At 39.9% G+C, this 19,619-nt stretch overlaps 1 long non-coding RNA gene across 3 annotated transcripts; it reads right to left on the bottom strand.

The window, feature by feature from the left end:
* Positions 1–1,409: 1,409 nt before the first annotated feature.
* Positions 1,410–18,827, bottom strand: LOC113953161. 3 transcript variants are annotated; one of them, XR_003529761.1, is made up of 5 exons: positions 18,735–18,827; positions 8,728–8,819; positions 5,683–5,823; positions 5,235–5,318; positions 1,410–2,050 (listed from the first exon to the last, which is right to left on the bottom strand). It is a non-coding gene; the product is annotated as an uncharacterized LOC113953161 (long non-coding RNA). The 3 variants fall into 3 exon arrangements; XR_003529762.1 differs by lacking the exon at positions 5,235–5,318 and adding an exon at positions 17,139–17,213 and having other exon boundaries at positions 18,735–18,818; XR_003529760.1 differs by lacking the exon at positions 5,235–5,318.
* Positions 18,828–19,619: the final 792 nt, after the last annotated feature.

The raw sequence follows: 19,619 nt of genomic DNA, 5'->3' as shown, positions 1-19,619 counted from the left end.
GTTATGCATGTTCCTCCAAGAGATACCTTACTCTTCTTCTACCAGTCAAATTCCTCTGTAAAATCTTTTTTTTTTTCTGATAGTTTAACTAGTTACTGTCTGTCTTAACCAGGCAAAGAAAACTACCAACTCATTTACTTATCCTAGCACCTGACCAGCTTTAACCATGTATCATCCCACCATGCCTGTGATCATTTATTAAGATGAATCGGGTTACAACTCAGCTTTTGAATGCTGTGGCTGACATTCTGGTTTGATTATATTTTGTAAATAATGTGAAAAATGTACTTCGAGGTAAACTCAGACATTAATAACATCCCAGGAACTCATGTGATTGGTTTCATGGTTGTAACTGAGGGCAGAACCTGAGCTTACAATACGATATTAATGCAATTTGCTTCAAAGATTCTCACACATTGCAACTTTGTAAACACAATGTGTGTGTGTTTCATTTTGATTTATTTAGACAAATAGGAGGATCTTTAAAAGTGAGAGACCCAGGAAAAAGAGATCAGCTTCTAGGGAGGGAAGATTTGCAAAGCATCCTCAGCACACACTGACGATTACAGCTTGCATTATAAGAAAGGAAGTGCAATTAAGATAGTCAAGAAATGAACTTCAAAACAGTTCTGTACTAAATAAAAATATGCCCCTAGATGTGGACATTGAGCATCAAGCTCAATGTAGGAGGCAATAGAGTTTTTAAAATCTAGAAGAAGAAAGGATTCAAAGTGACAAATGAAACACAGACTAAACAGGAAAAGAAGAAAACATCTTTTGCATGTGAACTCAGTGGAGAAACTTGTCCAAGTCCTGTCCTAACATGCTAAAGAACAAATACTTGTTTTGCAGACTTTTTTTTGTGCAATTATGATTCTACCTGCTATACTGAGCAGGAACATTTCATGCTTGCTTCATCTCCCATCACGTGCTGTCCTGACATAAATGCACATAAACTCAAGTATTTGATCCAAACTAAACTCCTTCTTCATTGCCAGCATGGTGAGCAAGGAGAGCCTAGGCAATTTCCCCTTTAATTTTTTTTTCCCACACTGCAGATATCCGCTACGGGATACTCTCATCTGCTGCTGGTAGTGCAGTACTGCTGAAGGGGCTGCACAGCAAGCTGCCGTAGATTCCATCCTCCCACCTTTGTGAGCACAAATGTGTTATTTTTGTGGCATTGTGCTCTGCTTGCCAAGGTCATGAGATACATAAAGAGACTCTAAGACTGTGGTTTGAGAAGCTTATCACAGGCAGGAATTTCAGGCCTTGAACAGTTTCTGAAATGGTTTGAATTCAAACATGACATTTTCCCTAAACAGCTGGTCACATACCCGGTGACTGCCTTTGGTAGAACTCCTTTAAATCTAAAGTCATTACATGAATTTTACCAAGGTCATACAATATTCATGTTGCAAAACTTTTATTACCAGCTGTATGTGTGCATGCATCAAAGGTCATGGGACAAAAGCCAGTCTTTTGACCACGAATTTTTAAACTGATAGTTCATTGTGAGAATACTAAATACGATATCTTTTTTCAGCTTTCTTCTTACTTGCTTGCCTCATGGTATGTATATATCTCCTATCTTCTATATATTAAGCCTAAACATGCCGACCTATGAAGTGAAGTCCATGTGAGCTGGTAGTTCTTTCATATGAAGATACTTCTGGATTGTAGAATTTGGCTGCAATTGCTCACCACCACTTGCCTGCACCACTGAGCTGATTACTTTGCCACATGTGGAGAGAAGCTGTTAAGAGGATGAATAACTGATTTTCCTATCAGTGGAAAAAGCAGGATTAATTCTCATATCTCTTCCACATTCCCTCAAAAAAGAATAGAGTCTCAAAATCCTCTCAAGAGTAAAGAAATCCCTGCTACTGGGTCCTTTCCTTAAACGAAACAAAAACGTGTTGTTTTTCATTATCCACTGAGAGCGGGTCAGCATTTGCCCTCCAAAAAAATTCATCAGCAACCATTCCTGGATGGCAATGCAGTTCTTCTCTGTGTGTTGCAAAAGTGATTCTAAAGGGCAGGCCTTTTACTGGAAGAGGAGAAATGAAGTAGAGCTGAATTAGCAGGGGTTTAGAATCAATTTGCTCAGATTTTGCATGTTTTTTGAGATAGTTGACACTGTATTTTGCATTGTAGTTTGTATTCTACTGAGGTTTTAAAGCAAGGGCTCAGGTAATAATTCATGGAGCTTTATGGCATTTTGCATGTCGAAAACACTGCACAAACATTAACTGATTTATCTTTGCAAATCTCCTGTAAAGCAGGTTAGTAGCTATCATTTCCATTTTATAGATGTAAAATAATTTGCCTTGGGCAGAGTGTTAGTGGCAGAGCTAGGGTTATCACTCCAGAGCTATTCATTCTAAACATTCTGCTTAAACCTTCTTGGATTATGCTGCTTCTAGATAATGAAAATGAAAAGGGATGCATTTTTACGCACTCAGATTCTCTCTCTCTCTCTCTCTTAACGCCTTTTTTTTGTTTGTATAGCATCATTTAGAAAGGACAACAACAACAAACACATGAGTATTGAAATCACACATGGGTATTGAAATCAAACCTTAGTTATAGTAAATTGCACAGTCAGTATTTCAACACATGATCATAGTATTATCTCCAAAGGGTTCCTACATGTTCTTTATTTTTTTCATGTCCAGGTTTTATCTGTCATCTCAGTCATGAAGTTCAGTGTTGCATTTTTCAGGGAAAATTTACTTAAATCAGGAACAGACTTTTAATATTATTCAAACTCTGTTGGGGATTTGCAGCACCTGCTCATATGCTAATAAAAGTAGGCAACAAAACAGTAAGTATAAAAATAAAACCTGTGTGGCTGTTGCATGGGAGAAAGTGTGAGCTATCTATTCTCTGAATTATGTCTTCTTCTTGAAAAGATCCCCAAATTTTGTCCAGTAGAAAGCAAAAAAAAAAAAAAAATTGTTTTGTGCATTTTGATTAACGTCTAAAGTAATTATAAGAGAAAAAAGGCTATAGCAAATTCTTTCAGTATTGACGATAAACATTGCAATTGGTAACATAAACTGAAAAATGTTATCAGGGTATCATAAGAATAACTATACCATATTGACAAAAATATGCAGATTTACTTGCCGTATAGTTAATCTTTCCCCTCTCACAAAATCTCAGTTGAACTCCTGGGTAATATGGCACCTCCATTGCCGTCTAGTAGATATTTTCAAAGGGTAGAATACATTCCCTGCTTAAAAGCATCCATCCATTTGGTGTTTGTAACTTCATGTAGGGACTACTGTGTTTTTTCACAAACTTTAACAAGTCCCAAAACTAGACATTTCTTGCTGTGTTCTTACCTCACTAAGTTTTATAGTTTGTATGGGTAAGGACATCAGGACTGATACTGTCATGGAAAAAGGTATGTTATGTACAAAATCTTTGTTACTAAACAGTACAACAACTTCCTACATAAAAACAAGCTTCTGCCTTATTTCTGTATTTTGTTAAGGTGACTTACACTGATATTGCTATACTACATATAGTTCTTCACTCAACCAGAAATCATACAACTCTATGATTGCAGCACAGCTGAACATGCTGTCAATAAATCAGATGTCAGTAGAAGCAGAGCTAACACAGAATCACAGAATGAGTAAGGTTGGAAGGGACCACAGTCAGTCATCTGGTCCAACCTCCCTGCTCAAGCAGGGTCAGTCTAGAGCACTTTACACAGGATTGCATTCAGACAGGTCAGTATCCCCAGTGAGGGAGACTCCACAACCTCTCTGTGCAGTCTGTTCCAGTGCTTGGTCACCCGAACAGTAAAGAAGTTCTTTCTCACATTCAGAGGGAACTTCCTGTGCATCAGTTTCTGCCCTTTGCCTCTTGTGCTGTAGCTTGACACCACCAAGAGGAGCCTGGCTCCATCCTCTACACCCTCCCTTCAGTTTCATATATACATTCATATGGTCCCCTCTCATGGACATGGCTCATGGACAGTTGCTTGTCCACCAGAACTCCCAGGGCCTTCTCCACAGAGCTGCTTTCCAGCTGGTCAGCTCCCAGCCTGTACTGGTGCACAGGAGGAACATTACCAGATCATACTGTATAGTTTTTCAAGATGGGTGACTAGTTACAGCAGGTGTTTGATTATGAACACTGATACGGCTAATTGCATTACTGTCACTGTCTGTTCTGCACAAGCAAAAAATGAGCCCTGCTCACCTATTTCCTGACCCACTGCATAGCCTGTCATAGCCCACGTATGTCCACAGTGACGAAGAGATAGGGCCAACAAAACACAAGCCCATGCCACAAACTTTGCCTTAGGAAGAGTAAAAGTGGCATGAAGCCAAGCTCAGGTGTGATGATTGGCTGGCATTGGTTGTATTTATCCTGCCCCTTCCAAGTCCTTTGACTGACCCCTTCCCAGCTCCCATATAAAGCTCGATGCCATGTTCAATACCATTTGCTCAAAATATTGTCTCCTTGGCTGTTTGTAGAGCTGAGAAATCTACAGCAAAGAGAGAGTGAGGAAAGCTGGTAGCCCTGAGTAAATGCACAAAGAATGTGAGTTGCATCAAGGGTGTGGCTAATGGGGGTTTCTTCAGATTCAGCCATCTCTTGCTGTTTGCATCCAAAGCAGACACAGATAAGAATGATAAGAGATTGCAACACTGTGATTCTGCTAAACAACTACAGCTACCAATCCTTATTTAGGCTAGCAAATATAAAGTAAATCAGCCTTCCCTTATATCCACTTCTTATTTTTCACTAAGGAGGTATCTCTACCTTGACTCATTTTCCCAGCCCTGTTAGATAGTAAGAACCCTAATGTTTATAGACACTTTCTTGCTTCTCTGTGACTCCAGAGATGTACCACTGAAATCATTACCTTGCATTTTTCCATAGGAAAACTAAGCCCAATAGCAAAGCTGTCACTGAAGAGAATGGAAAAAGAACTTTTCTGTCATGTGCTTTGAGGTTTTGTCCCCAAAGTATTTTAACCACAGAGTAGATGGTAATTTTTATTTAAAGCAAAATAAGTCATTATGCTTTAGAAAAAATTCTATCACATTTTATTCAGCACTGCATAGCTAAGTAATAAAGACATATGTGGCAAAGGCTGGTCAATTCAATATGATTAACCCAACCAAAATCCTGGAGATATTACAACTGCACTGAAAGAAATCCCATAGAACACGGCCAGGCAACCAGTTGCCTTTTTTCTTTTATCATACCTCTAACTTCCAAAATCTTTCTCAGGCAAATGTTTTCTTCACACTGTTGGGGACCATCAGTGTGACTGAGCAGAAGAGCAGGTTCTGGAAATCAGAGAGGTCACAAAGTGCCTGACTTCCCAGCAATGGCATCTTTATTTTCAAATGAGGAGGATCCAGTGTAAATGCCCCTGGGGAAGGCCTTAAGGCAGTTTGGCAAACATAGCAATGTACAATACTGAAAACTGAGATTTAGGTAGCACGGTTTTGGAGGACTGGATTTGTGAAGCAAAACAACTGCAACACAGGCCCTGACATCCTCACTGCATGTGTTCCTGAGCATTTTAGTTCAGACTGCCTCTTGTGATCCTATGGACTGAGTGTCTGTTACTTGTCGTGGTATGTTATGTACGCCTCCAGAGCACATCTTTCAGCTTAACTCCGTTTGGAAGAAATGCAGGTTACTCACCCCAAGGCCATGGCACGAAGAGGATCACACTCAGAAGCACACTCCCAATCCATATCAGAATGCTTTTACAAATTTTTTGTTTTACTCTCTTCCCTATTTTCTTTTCTCTTTGCCAATACCCTTGCCCACAATCTGCTGTTTCTAGAAAAAAAAGAAAACAGCAATGAAATATTTGAGTTCCTACCAAAGTTTTAATCTATAGAAAGCAAGACAGGACCTAGATCCCAGCTTCAGTCTTTGAGGTTTCCAAACTGGGCTGACCCCAAACCCAGAACATAAACAAACACAGTCTTTTACAGGTTACCTAGAAAACCACTTGATATGAAAATGGCAATGGGATGAGAATGCCAAGCACTACCCATTACCCAATACTGCAAGATAAACTAGATGAAGTAAACCCATGGATAACACAAAACACGTATAAGACCTCTAATGAAAAGAGTAGGCTGAAAACAACCGGGCAGCTGTTTGGAGAACTATTCCAGTGGCACACACCAGTGAACAGGCAGGCTGGGAGCCAGGGCTGGCCACTGCATCCACAGGAATCAGGTGCTTCTACTGAATCAGGGCAAAGTTAGTTAGTCCACAAACCAGAATCAAGAACTGACATCACATTTTGGATGCTGTCAAAACATAGCTACAAAAAGGGGTTGAGAGGGGTCACCTGAATGCTCCTGAGCTTTTTCTTCCTTCCTATTTATAACATGGTCCCCAATACACCTCAGGATATGCATTTGATCTCAACGCTCTGGTATTTACTTCTTGAGCTCTCGACAGCTTTACTGTTCAGACAGATGAGCAATTCTCTGAGCATTTCAGTAAACTTTCCAGAGGTAATTAAGATATAGCTGTCTCTGCAGCTTCCTCTTCTCCAAACTCAGATTCAGTCCTTAAAATCCTCACGTGACATGACAGCAAGAGGATGTGAACCTCTAATCCATTCCGTGTGCACACTCCCACCCCCATCAGACCCTCAGCTACTAGTGTGTGATATCCTGCACCACTGGTAGGAATGCAATATCCTGGTGTAATAGAAAGCATACCATGAAACAGCCCGGGGATATATGAAGATAAAGAAACCTGTCTCCTGCCAATTTTTTTTTTTTTCTGAAATGGGTCAGATTGGATAGGTTATTTCACATTCTCCATCATCCCATCTTCATAAGCAGCTCCCCGAACTACAAGCTCCTCATCATTTGATTTCATGCATTACTTCCTTTCTCAGCCACTTCTGCAGAACTAGAGACTCAATTAATTTAAAAAATGAAACCCAACACAAGAGCATTAACTTTTCCAGACTTGCTTCCTTCCTGACCTCACTGCTTATTTGACTGTAAAACAACCGATGCTGCAGTTTTCAAAGAGGCAAGTGAGGACCACAATTTCTATTCCCAGTCTGTGGGAGTGGGAAAGCGACTTTGGCATAAATACATGAAATTTGAGATGTTAAATATATTTTAAACCAACTCCTTTTCCTTTAAACCTAATTTCCTCTGAAGACAGAAATTTATCACCAATGACTCAAGTTTCCTCAAGGTTTTATCAATTTAAACTTCAATAATGTTCTTTCTTTGTGTGTTCATGCTACATTGCCTAGCCCTCGCTTACCCAGCCAGTGCTTACTCATGCAAACCAATAATTTGGCTTTTCTGGTTTATTTGGGTGAGTGCTTTTTCATTATGTCCCTTGCCCAATCTATTAATTTGAGATGAGGGTCTCGTGGGAATTAATTATAAGTCTGGACATGGATGAGTGGTTTAAGATTTTGCCTGTTTTCTATAAGGTTGCAGCATATAGAAATGCTCGTTCTATATGGAGCAAGTAACAAATGCCTGGGCCTCTCAGCAGTGGAACTACTGGAGACTGGTTTTCTACAAATGATTTTGCTTTCTCCCCTTGTTGTCTGTCATCTACACTACCCTCCTGTGCCCTCCACACAGGATAAGAGACAGCCAGTATGGAGATGTATGCATGGTAATTGGACATGTGGGCTGAGAGTGACACAACAGATAGCTGCTGAGGTTGCAGTATCTCCTCTTTACATACCACCAGATTTCACAAGGCTCATGAGATCCTCACTCCTCCATGGGATTTGGTTAAAATTAGTTAACAGGGCTGAGGACCAATAGATGCAATGACTGCATGCATCTTGCTTCCAGACTAAAAAATCAAAAGCTGGCAAGAAGCTGTGATTGTCTGACTTGAAACAGTTGAAATGTATCCTTGATGTCCTTCGTAGTGCCTCAGGAATAATGGCAGGTTTAGAGAGTGCAACTCCATGACCTTATTTGAACTGGAGCATACTGCAGTGTGTATAAATGCTCTCTCTAGGCTTGTTTTTTAAGTTTAAAGAGACTGTATTAGGACATCGGTGCAGTCCAAGGTTTCCAAAGTTGTTACAGCTGATGAGAGAGGCATATGTGCTCCATGATTCTGATGTTTGTCATTTACAGATCTGCTCCTGACCTTTGTTTTTATCTCTGCATCTCACCCCTGAAGCTAACATAAAGTGCAACAGAAGCCAGATCTACTTGAACAAGCCCACACAGAAGTCAGAAGGCTTCCCTGCAGAGTTGACCATGGTTCACGCAGACTTCCCTCAGGAAAGGAAACCAAGGAGGTCGCCTTTCATTTACAGTTTCTCAAGAACCAGAAGATTGACCATAAATGAACACCAGGCTTATATGAGTACAAAGAAGGAGGCAAGAGAAAATAAGAATGTCAATGAAAATGTCTCAAAGACACAAGTGGGAGCCCATCACTGCTTCTCTGGGAGACCTGCACAGCTTACTAGTGCAAAAAGGTAAAAAGTCTGTCCCAAAGTTGGTAAATTGCTATGTGTGGCCTAAAAAAATTAGGTGCTGAAGTAGGAACCAGAGCTTCAAAAGCTGGAAGTCTGTGTGAGCCTAACCCTCCCTATGTAAAATGGGGATAACAAGTAGCACAAATACCTAAACAATTTTTAAGAATAACAACTTAATAACTATATGGTGCTTTACAGACAGGAAAGGCTTTAGGAATGCTAAGTATTCTTAAAATCTTGACCTTTCACCATGATTTTGGTTTGGTATCTCTGAGATGGGGTTTTCTGTCTGAGGGAACCCCTGCACTCTCACTTCTTAAGTGACGCTTCTTCCCTGAAATAGAAAGAGGGCAAAGTCGATGAGATACAGCATTGGCATTGCTGCTCTGATCACTCTAATTACTGCTGTGGTGACAAGAGTAGTATAAATCAAGCCAGTTCAGCCAAGAGTTTTTACCACAGACTGGTTAACCACTACATTAGTATGAACATCTGACACTTAATGTTCTAGGAGGAATTAAAACAAGGGTAAAAGCTTGGAGGAGGCCATTCGTTTGTATTACGTGGGAAAGGATAGGGGGAACAGAGGCCATGAACAGCAATCTCCATGGTTTCAACTAGTATAGATACTTCAACCCTCCCTTTTGCCCTTGATATGGAGCCCACTCAGACTTACTCATAACCTAATGTGAAAAGGGGCACTGAACTTAGGTGGGATTTGCTACATAATGGTTGTGTATGTGCCTATAAGCCAGTCCAAAGCACACAAATAATTCACTGCCATTGTCAGAGTGGAATGATGTATTTGCTTTCTTTCCATTTTAAAACAAAAATCCAGCCTTAGCATTTTAAATAGCAGCATTTCTCTAGGAAAGGCATTTGTTTACTTTAGTGCCAGTAAAATTCCTCAGAAGGACAGTCTGAGAAGTAGAAAGCCTTGTCTTATTCACAGAACAAGTATAACAAGTCCTGCAAGCTCTCTTCCAATGTTTCACCAATATGCCTCTACTCAAGGCTGGAAGATTAGACTTCATATTCAAAACAGCACAGAAGTTCTCTTTAAGAATTAAATACCACAGCACCTTTGTAAATCTGGGTCTAATACAGAACTACCTCTAACACATGTAACTACCACACAAATAGCAATGGTATTGCTAATCAGCACCAGTTTTGCTGGGGACAAAGTCAGGACATTGGGAAACTTGTGCTGCTGACACCTGCCCAAGAAGAGCAGAGCTCAGTGGCCATCTTCTGCAGGCCCCATAGCCCACACTCCACAAGAACCTTATTTTACCAAAGGCTTCTCCCTTTGGTGCCCAGTTGTGCTATGAAGCTCATTGCCATAGGATGTTGTGATGCATATGAGCAACGCATAAAAGAATTCAAGTTCCTTGAGGGCTGTTAAATACAGGGACAGAAGCACAATTGTTGTCTCAGGAAAGATATAACACCACAGCACTGGGGTTGTTTGGGATGGGGAAGGAGAGGTGTCATGGAAATACCAATTTCAATTTGACACAGTACAGCTGCTCTCCTCTTGCACTGAATTAATACTGGCAAGCAAAAGTGGAAGTCCTTAGGCACTGTTCTCCAGCTTTTAAGGCATTTACATACACAGAACACCTCTTCTTCTTTCTCTGGGGAGTGAATGGTCTTTATCCACCACCACTGGAGCTAGTTTTAAACAGCAGAGAAGGCTTGTCCCTTGTATCAGCTCACGAGCTGCTCTCTCCCAGAACTCATAGAGTGTGACACACATTCTGTCCAGCTACAGAAAATACTTGTGGAGTGTTGGGTGTATAGGGACTGCCAGATCCTTGAGATATCCATAGAGGTGGGGGATAATTTGGGTTGAGTTCCCCTGATTTGTCTCCGATACCAGGCTGCCTCACACATGTTTCTGCTGTTGGCTTCATTCCCACATGACACTAACCTCCCAGGATTTGTATGTGTGGGATCGGATCAACCAATATTTGCCCCTAATTTTACAGGGAAAGACTCTAAATCTTACCATGTGTTAAGTAACACTTCATTTCACCAGGAGCTTCCCTAATCTCAAAGGCATTACTCATGGAGGAGGGACCTACTCACCATGAGTAAAGGCTTTGGAATCTGGCCTTTAGTGTGGAGCTTTATGATACCAATACTGAATATGTAAATCTCTGCTTTGTACAATATGTGCATGACATTAGGAAAACACTGCATAACAAAGAGCAAAATAAGGAAAGCGTGTCCAGCACCTCAGTCTACGTTCAAGCTTGCCCAGGTTAACACAGCCCTGCTGATTTACAGGGCCATGGGGCAAGTTCTTGATCTTACGTTCCAAAAAATTGCAGGAACAAGATGCTGACAAGTTATTTAAGGAATGTGGTCCTCTAAGAACTTATCAAATCTGTCCATAAGTCCATTCACGTGCAGGGGCATTGCAATTTTGAACAGCACTAAGAAAAGAGACCAGCCTCTATAGGCACACATATGGCTTCCACAGATCCTAGCAGAGCCTCATGAAAGATGAGGATACTCAGGACCATGAACACCTGTGGCTTGACCTTCCTTTATCTCAAGCATCAGATTCCTCAGAATACCTTACAATGACAGAGAAAGAAAGGCAACAGAATTTGATCTTTGAAGACTTCTGGACGCATATTGCTTTGCTGTGGAAAAGCAGCATATATGAAACAGAAAGCATCTTTTCTGCTCTGCCTGTTGGGTATGCCCAGCGATTTAACCTGTCTGCTAGTACCACTATAAAAGAAGAGATCAAATTCATCAAATTATAGCCTCAGGATTTATGTTTTTAACTGATTTTGCAGGAGAGGAGAAAGGGAAGGAAAAGGAATGGAGTTTGTTTCAAGCTTGTCTGTCTTCTTTATATAAAAAAATAAAAAGTAGGAAAAAGACTCTTTTAATTATTTTTCCTGTAACAGAATGGGATTCAATGGATACACAGCCAGTACATGGGTAAGTGTTGAAATTATGTTGTATATCACAAAAATACACATAGGTTCCTTGACTCCTTTAGTCAAGTCCTATGTGGCTTGTAATTCACAATCTACAATGAGATGTGAGAATGTGGTTAAGAGCTGAGAAATGAATAAAGAAACCCCAACATGTTATTCTAATGGGCAAATTCTTCACTCTACACCATATTATCTCACTAACTCTACACCATATTATCACTCTGCACCATATTATCTCACCAACTCTACTTGAAATTAAACAACATCCAGTTTGAATATCTGCTCAGTTCCTGCCCTACACAGAGGTGTCAACAAGAGGGCACAAGCTGATTTTTATGATGTGAATCAAATCTGGTGGAAACTATTACTTCTTAAGTTTCAGCAGTGGGTTGTTCCAATAGATGGTATAAAATAAAGACTATCCCTGCCCAAGGAGGTTGCAGTCTAAAAAAAGACCAGAGGAAAGTATTTACCTCTTGCAAAGTGATTTATTCAGTTGGTCCTCTGAGTTTATAGTCTACTTTGAAGGTGGGTACATTTGTCATGTAAATTTTCATTTCTGTGAGAAGCACAGAGTAGGCCATACTGATAATATGTATTGTTTCCAGAAATTGTGTTTGGTTAAAAAAAATTCAAAAGCTTGTTTTCTGTCTGTTCAGACATCTTGGAGTTGAAATTATTTAATTTATTGGTTAAGAATGAATTTTATTTCTAGACTTCTTTGAATAAGGTTGCTAAAGAAAATATCTTATGAGCAAAATGTGTCACTCCCGGAAGTGATTCCTTCTACGTTTTTGTCTTACTGAAAAATTCTGGGGAAAAAACTATTCTTAAAAAAATTCCAAACTGAAAGCTGCCGAACAGCCTGCTGTTCAGTAAATTCTTCCATAATAGCCCAAACTAATAATTTCAAAAAAGAGTGATCATTATAAACAAACCTGCAGCAAAGCAGAGGGCTGGACTAATTGTTGGATTGGGTAATCTGCAGGACTCTGATTTAGCATTAGAAGTCATAATTGGGTCCATGACCACCTGCTTTGGTCACTGGAAATGAATGCAGCTGGACTTGGCTGGTCACTGTATCAAACATTTGCTGAAGGATGCGCATGAGCTTGTTAGCAGTTAGTTGTTGTTCAGGCTTTAGTTGAGTAAATTGTTGCTGATCTTAAGTCTTGCTGTCAATAACAGCAGAAGTGGTAAAGGAAAGAAATAGCATTTCCTCTCTCCATTGCCACAGGGCTTTCTGAAGCACAACGGCATAAATGCGTGATAGATAATCTACAATTCAGAATGCTTCCTACACAGAAGAGGCAAAAAAAGTAACATGGCTTAGTGGAGACTGCAGGCTTTGTGTCAGAAACCTGGTGTAGCAGTGCACATTTCTGCCAATTACTTGCTCTGTATCCTTCAGCAAAGGGCATAGCCTCTGACCCTGCACTTCACTTTCCCTTAGATAATGATATCTACCCTCTTTTTAAAAAATATTTTAAAATATACATGTAAGATAGGTTGGATCATTACAGAGCAAGCACACAAACAAATATATACACACCCAGACAAGCCATAGTGATATATAAAATGCAGACACTCCCATGCACAGAAATGTACTGATGACCTTAGGCTAATGACTGAAGTCTGGGTGGTACTGCTGGTATTCGCAGAGCACACACTCACATAGCTGTGCAGGTCTGTGCAGGCAGCCAACCAGCCCTTTTGCATGACGTTGGCCAGCGCTGATGTTCCCGGGCACGCTGAGCCATTTGGGGTAGCTGGCAGCTGCTGGGATGCTACTGGGCAGGCAGCTCTGCTAGCTTTTCTCTAGCCTCAGAGGGGAGAGCTTCTAGTCATAATGAGGGAAGAGGGAAAACAGTTTCCACTTTCCAGAGAGCTGGGATTTTTATTTACTTATTTATCATAGCTGCTATTTAATTTAAAGACCTTATGTGTGTAGCAGGAGCCTCACTAAAGTAAATGTGGCACAGCTGGTGGCCAGGTTCCAGAAGTGTGTCTTGTTCAATACTTTCCACAGTAGCGAATGCCTGGCCTTTTACATGTGGTTTTAAACTGATGTGTTTGGAAATGTGGAAATGAAAAGCCTTGGGAGAAGAAAGGACAGAAAGAGAAAACTGGTTGTGGAGAATACCTATTTCCCTAATTTTAAGTGCAATTTTAGAAGCAACCTAAACCAGTTCATTCCAGGTGGGCCCACGCTTTGTAATTTTTGCACTTCCAGAGTCCTTCCACAGGGTATCAGGTTATTGATATTATTTTATCAGAAACAAATCTCACAAGTATATCCTATTCTCGGTATGCAGCACTGCAGCTCACTCTGCTGAGAGAGGTTTAGCCGAGCAATAGCCCCTTTGCTGTCTGACAGACTCAAGTCTTACAGAAGCTCGTGTGTGGTTCACAACTTAGTCTTGTTTCATGTATTTTTTGCTAGATCACCTGCAAACTTGTGAAGTGAAACTGTTGTTCTTTAAAAGAAAAAGCTGTGGTGATGCTCCTGCTCTCTAGGAATGGAGCCCTTCCTCCAAGCTTCATGCAGGGTTCCTGTCCAATCTGATGTAAGGTGCTTCAAACTGTCATTAGCACAGACTGAACTGCACAGGTCAAATTACTGCATCCGCAGTGTTCTGGTTAGAATCATAAGCTGAAAGTTACTCCATCCCAAAAGAAAAAGGCTTACCATACGTTGCCCCCCTTAGTCTGCCTAAGATTTTGCCCAGATACAAGTTCAGTCACATGTGAACAGCACTGTTTGTGAGCTGAAATAGTATGTGAAACTTTGGACCTGTCCTGCCTCATAAATAGGGCTCAAGTTCAGAAGTTATTCAGAAACTGTTTATAGCAGTTCTGTATAATCAAATCAAAACTGAAAGCACCTGAACAATGATCAATGCCTGAACTCAAACACCTCAGCATGCTTTTGGCTATACCATAACCATGCAAATCAGTCTAATTTCTCATTGTGTATATGCAAACTGGAAACTACTCTGCAAGCATTTGACCCTGAATAAAACTACTGCTTTATTGGGCAATGCAATCCTAGGTGTACTTATAGGAGACTTAAAGTTTAGTTCATATGCAGGCAAATAACTTTATCACCATTTGACTTGCTTTATTGCTTTGTCTTTCAACACCTTAGATATTATGGGATCTTCCTAAGTTTCTCCTCCAGCAGCACCTCCCTGCTTGCTACTACTAACCCTTCAGGCGCTGCTTCTAGTTTGGTAACTCCTAATTACCAAAAATAAAAGATCCTTTAAACCTGCTTTCTAAGATGAAACAGTCTTGTTAGATATGAGAAAATCCCCTCAGAGAGAGATAAGCGTTCTGTAATGAAAGAGATTTCCACTGAACTTCTCATCCTTTTCAAACCGAAGACAAGAATAATAAATAGATTTAAGAAAAATAAATAGATTTAAATAATTTAATAGATTAATAAAGGATTTCTACATATTTTCTTAATGAAATAGATTTATAGGAAATTAGGTTTATTTAGTTCTTCTGTTCCTGGAACTACTACTTCTACTAATCTCAAGATAGTAATGATTTTTATATATTTGTCAGAATTGCTCAACAAATGTTTGTAATAGTTAAGACACATTCCATTTCCATTTGCCTCTTTGAGGCCAAGTATCTTCTCAGTTTTTTGATGCTTGACACTGTATCTGGCCACCATGACTCAGCACGGGAATATGATTTCTATTCCCTGAATGGATGACTCATTCTGTGCATACAAGAACAGTGCCTGAAGAGCATGTAGAAAAAGATAAGGAAAAGAGAATCCTTTAAGAATCTGCTTCAGGAATGTTAAACATACTCTGTAAATATCATTGGCTTTTTCTATATAGGCATATAAATAGTCTGTGATTGGAAGATGAAAAAAAGTAATCAAATTTACCAACACTTCCTATACTCACACTTTCTTGGCACAAAATAATTTCCTGTAGGTTTTGGCAGGTTTTTTTGGTAAATGCATTTAATGAATGGATTAGCATTTGTGTCTGGAGAAATAAAATACCTCTCAAATATTCCTGTGCACAAATTTGATAACTAGTTGAGTTGCTTAATGCACTATTAAAAGAAATCAGATGGTGAACATAGTACAAAGACAATAAGGAGACAATCCATATGCGCTGACTTACAAGAAGTCAAGTGAAATGGACTTAGTAAACATGCTTGCCAAAACCAAAACAAATGTTCCCAAATAACATCATATGCAATACTAAGATCACAGACAACAAGAGATGGGATGACTACAGTGACCCTCTGTGTGCAGAGGCTTTCCCTGCTAAACATCTTGACAGAGTATACTCAGCCCACTCTTGCAACAGCTCACACAAGGGTTACTGCCTTTATGAAACACCCAAGAAAGCTTAACCATTCCCCAGTCTCTCACTCCAGGAGCAATAGATGGTTGTAGAAGCTTAGCTTTAAGTCTGAAGAAATGCTTGACCAACATCTGCTGATTTTAATATATAGGTAATAACGTTTTATAGGTGCTTGAAAATGCAGAGACACAGACAAAAAGGATTAAAGCTAGTATTTTTTTCAGTTCAATGTGACTGTTATTAGGAGTTCTGCATTTTACTCTGTTCACTGCCTAGGTATAGCTAGAGACCAGGGAAAAAGTGATCTGAGGAAGAAAAAAAAATCAGACTGCCTTGAGTCAGAGTGCATCTCATGCAATCATGCAGTAGCCTGCAGTACACCTTGACCACAGCACTCAGGCACTCCAGGCAGAAGAGCCCAATGGCTAAAGAATATGACAAGCAGGCAAAACACTTGGAGAACTGAACACCAGTCACCTCGCATTCCCTCTGTGGGCAAAATGTCCCAGCTTGTGTTTTCCAGGGTTTATGAGTGCCATGATGTTCTAGTTGCTTCTATGAAATTGGCCTCTTGCCTTCCAAGAGCAAAATGTACCCATATGTAGAGCCAGACATTAATTCTCACCTCACAAGAGTTTAGTAAAATTTGAAGGATGCTACTCAAGACCTTTACCTGAAAAGTGCTCTCAGTGAATCATTATATATTGTTACCAGGTCTGTATTTTCAAATAATAAAAAAAGAAGCCTCAGTCACTTGATTAAAAGGCTATTGCATACCAGCACAGACCAATAATTTTCTTCCCAGAAGCCAAGCCATATGATTTAGGAATGAAGAATGCTTATGGCTCTTGGACCGGACTTGCCGATAGCCCTGCTCACTTCAACAAGGAAATCTGGTCCTTACCTGGCTCCTTGCTGAAAAGATTGTGGTGAGGTAGGGTAGTCACATCTGTTGAATGTTGGTGGTCTTGTTCTGAGCTGTACAGAACAGGACAACAGAGATAGCTGCCTATAATGGTTGAGAAAGAACAGCAGGCAAATGAGGTGCCCAAGTGCTCTGGAGGCTGAACCAGAGCCTGAGACACACAAGAGTTTTTCTTCTCCATGAGCCCTACAGAAGCACCTGTCAGTTGCATGGCTATTCAAAAACATTTATTCAAATGCTACAAACCACTAAAACTTCCATGTTCAATACAAAACTATAGTTCAACTGAGATAAGAGACTCTCAGGGGGTCTCGACTTAAGACAGTCTGTAGCATATGAAGTCGGAATCAAGCTCCTAATCAGGTTTTTTCAGGTTGGCTATGCCAAGTTTCCTTTAGGGACTTTTGACCTCTAGAGCATTATTTCCTTACATTTCTTACAACCTCAAAGTTTTTCAGGGGTGTTCAGCACTCTGGGGTCATGAAGCTCTTCTCGGAGGGCATCACCTGATAAGGAAATTATTAATTTTCTATCTTGCTGTCTGGCATTGTTTTGTGAAGCCTGTCTGATTCTCATACATGCTATTGAGGTTGTGTTTTTGCTAATCATTGGACTCATTCTATTTTACTTAGTCCATGTTTATAAATAATGGTTTGAACAACACTTGTTTTAGTGTGAAACGTGATATTTGATACCTTTCTTAAACCCTCTGCCTTGGTTTAACAGAGAATTCCAATCTAAATATTTTAAAGAAAATGTCCTTCTCATTGGTGCTGCATGAAAACTTTAAAAATTGGTATGGAAAAATACCCCTGGCAAATAAATGAATGAGAGAGAAGTAAATCCCTTTTCTGTCAATATTAAACCCCCCTAAAAATCTTAAGAAGGTAATCTGTAGATACACCACCAAAAGGTAAAGAAGCAAAGATCATATTTATTAGTATGATCTGATTACTAAAACAAATCACTCTATTTCTGGATGACAGAGTTTTGAATGTCTGTGGCTTATAATACCAGATAGAGAAGTATCTGCTCAGATATCAGGAGGAGGGAAAGGGACTATGGTGCCTCATCCCTGGGACCTGGGAATGCTCCCCCATCCAAACAGATGCTTTTTCATCTCCTGCACTGAATTCAGTTAGATTGTAGGACAACTATGAGGTTGTAGGTACCCCAGTGCTATTTCTTTCTCTACTTCTCTGTGAATGTCAGGTTTAGAGGGAACTGAGAACAGGCCATGCCAAGAAAGCTTCCCTGGGGAATGTCACTGGATCATTGCTCAGTTCCAGCAGTCCCAAGCAGGGAGTCAGATTGCCATGCATAGTTCAAAGCAGCTTTTCTAGAAGAACAATTGCAATCTGTGGCGAGTTAACCCTTGAAAATTTTCTTCCACAGTACAGTAAAATTTTTACTATTAGTAGTTATTTGTACCCAAATCATCTCTTTTCCCTGCTAGGCATCTATATACTTGCTGCATTAGGGAATACCAGCAGAATAAACACTGCTTTATAAGCCTGTGGAATTTATGATATGGTTGGGAGCTGGGAAAAAATGCTTTGTCTGTGCCTTGCCAACTCTGTGGTAGCATAAAGCTGAAGACAGACATCAAAACACTAACTGAGAGAATGCAAAACAGACTTGAGAATATTTTGCACTTACCAGAGCCTTAATCAAATTTGGAGAGGTAAATATATTTATAGATGCTTTAAGAAATGTCTACATTGAAGTCAACTGTGCACAAGAACTCAGTGCTTTCGGTACTTAAACTTTAAAGGAACGAAATAGCTCCAAAGATATAATTCAGAACTAAACACTGCCATCTTTGCTTTTATGAATTATTATTTTACAACTTGCCACGTACATGTCACAATGAATTTAAGTAGCTGTTTCCTGCTGTCTGCACCCTAACCTCAGTCATTTACAGTTACATCAGACAAGATTGCAGATTTCATCTGACACCTAACCTAATTCCTACATCACTGAAGCATATTGAACTCTGGGGAGGAATTCTCTGTGGAGCAACTTACCCAAAAATATCCTTATCATGAGGCAAATCTTGAATATGGGGAGCAGCATCTTGCCCTAATCTATCAGCCACACGACATTTCTGGAGCAACGGGGGATTCTGTAACTATGCCGTGATCATTATGACGATGTATAGGTTGCCACAGCATCTTGTTCCATGGGAAACAAAGAGCAGAGCCAAATGTAGCTTTTAATCATCTGCAATGGGCTGTTTAGGACAAATCAACTTGGCCATAGATGTGTTTTGAATGGATTTCTTTTCTTTTGAAGGAAAACACTGCAGAAGGACTTGCTGTCCTCTGCAGCCAGGACAGTATTCCACTAGTTAGGTTTGAAAATGTAGTTCCACCACCAATCTTGAATATATTACTCTTTATTTCTGCAAGGAGAATAAAAACAATTCTACTTGCTTTAAGAAATATGCCTTAAATTATGCCCACTGCTCAGTACACCTGCTTGTGTATACTGTATTACAACACAGCCACACTTCAAAAATGTCAGTGACATGTGTATACTTTCAAGGTGGATTTCTTTCGTCTCCTTTTGTTCTGCTGATAATTTTCTCTCTCTGTGTATATACATGTTCAGATGTTATTGAACCACCAGGTGTCCAAACAAACTTAACTGACTCTCTAGCTATATGAGGAAAATACCATTTTTCATATAATCCTACTACACCTCATGCTACTTATAGCTTAGTTTCCTAAGGCACTGAGGTTTATGTAATTGTGCACTGTGTGTATATGTTTATGTGTATGCATAACTTGACTCAGTTTCCTTCTAGTAACCTTTAATCCTGCTGGCCAGCCAGTCCAATGTAAAAAAAACTTGCCAGCCTCAGATATTTTAAGTTCCTCCAGCAAGAAAAATAGGCAAGCCAATAGTGA

The sequence above is a fragment of the Corapipo altera genome, unplaced genomic scaffold, assembly GCF_003945725.1.
Source record: "Corapipo altera isolate COAL_440 unplaced genomic scaffold, ASM394572v1 59, whole genome shotgun sequence".
Lineage (NCBI taxonomy): Eukaryota > Metazoa > Chordata > Aves > Passeriformes > Pipridae > Corapipo > Corapipo altera.
Note: the sequence above shows the minus strand (reverse complement) of the source record. Positions and strands in the feature narration are given on the sequence as shown.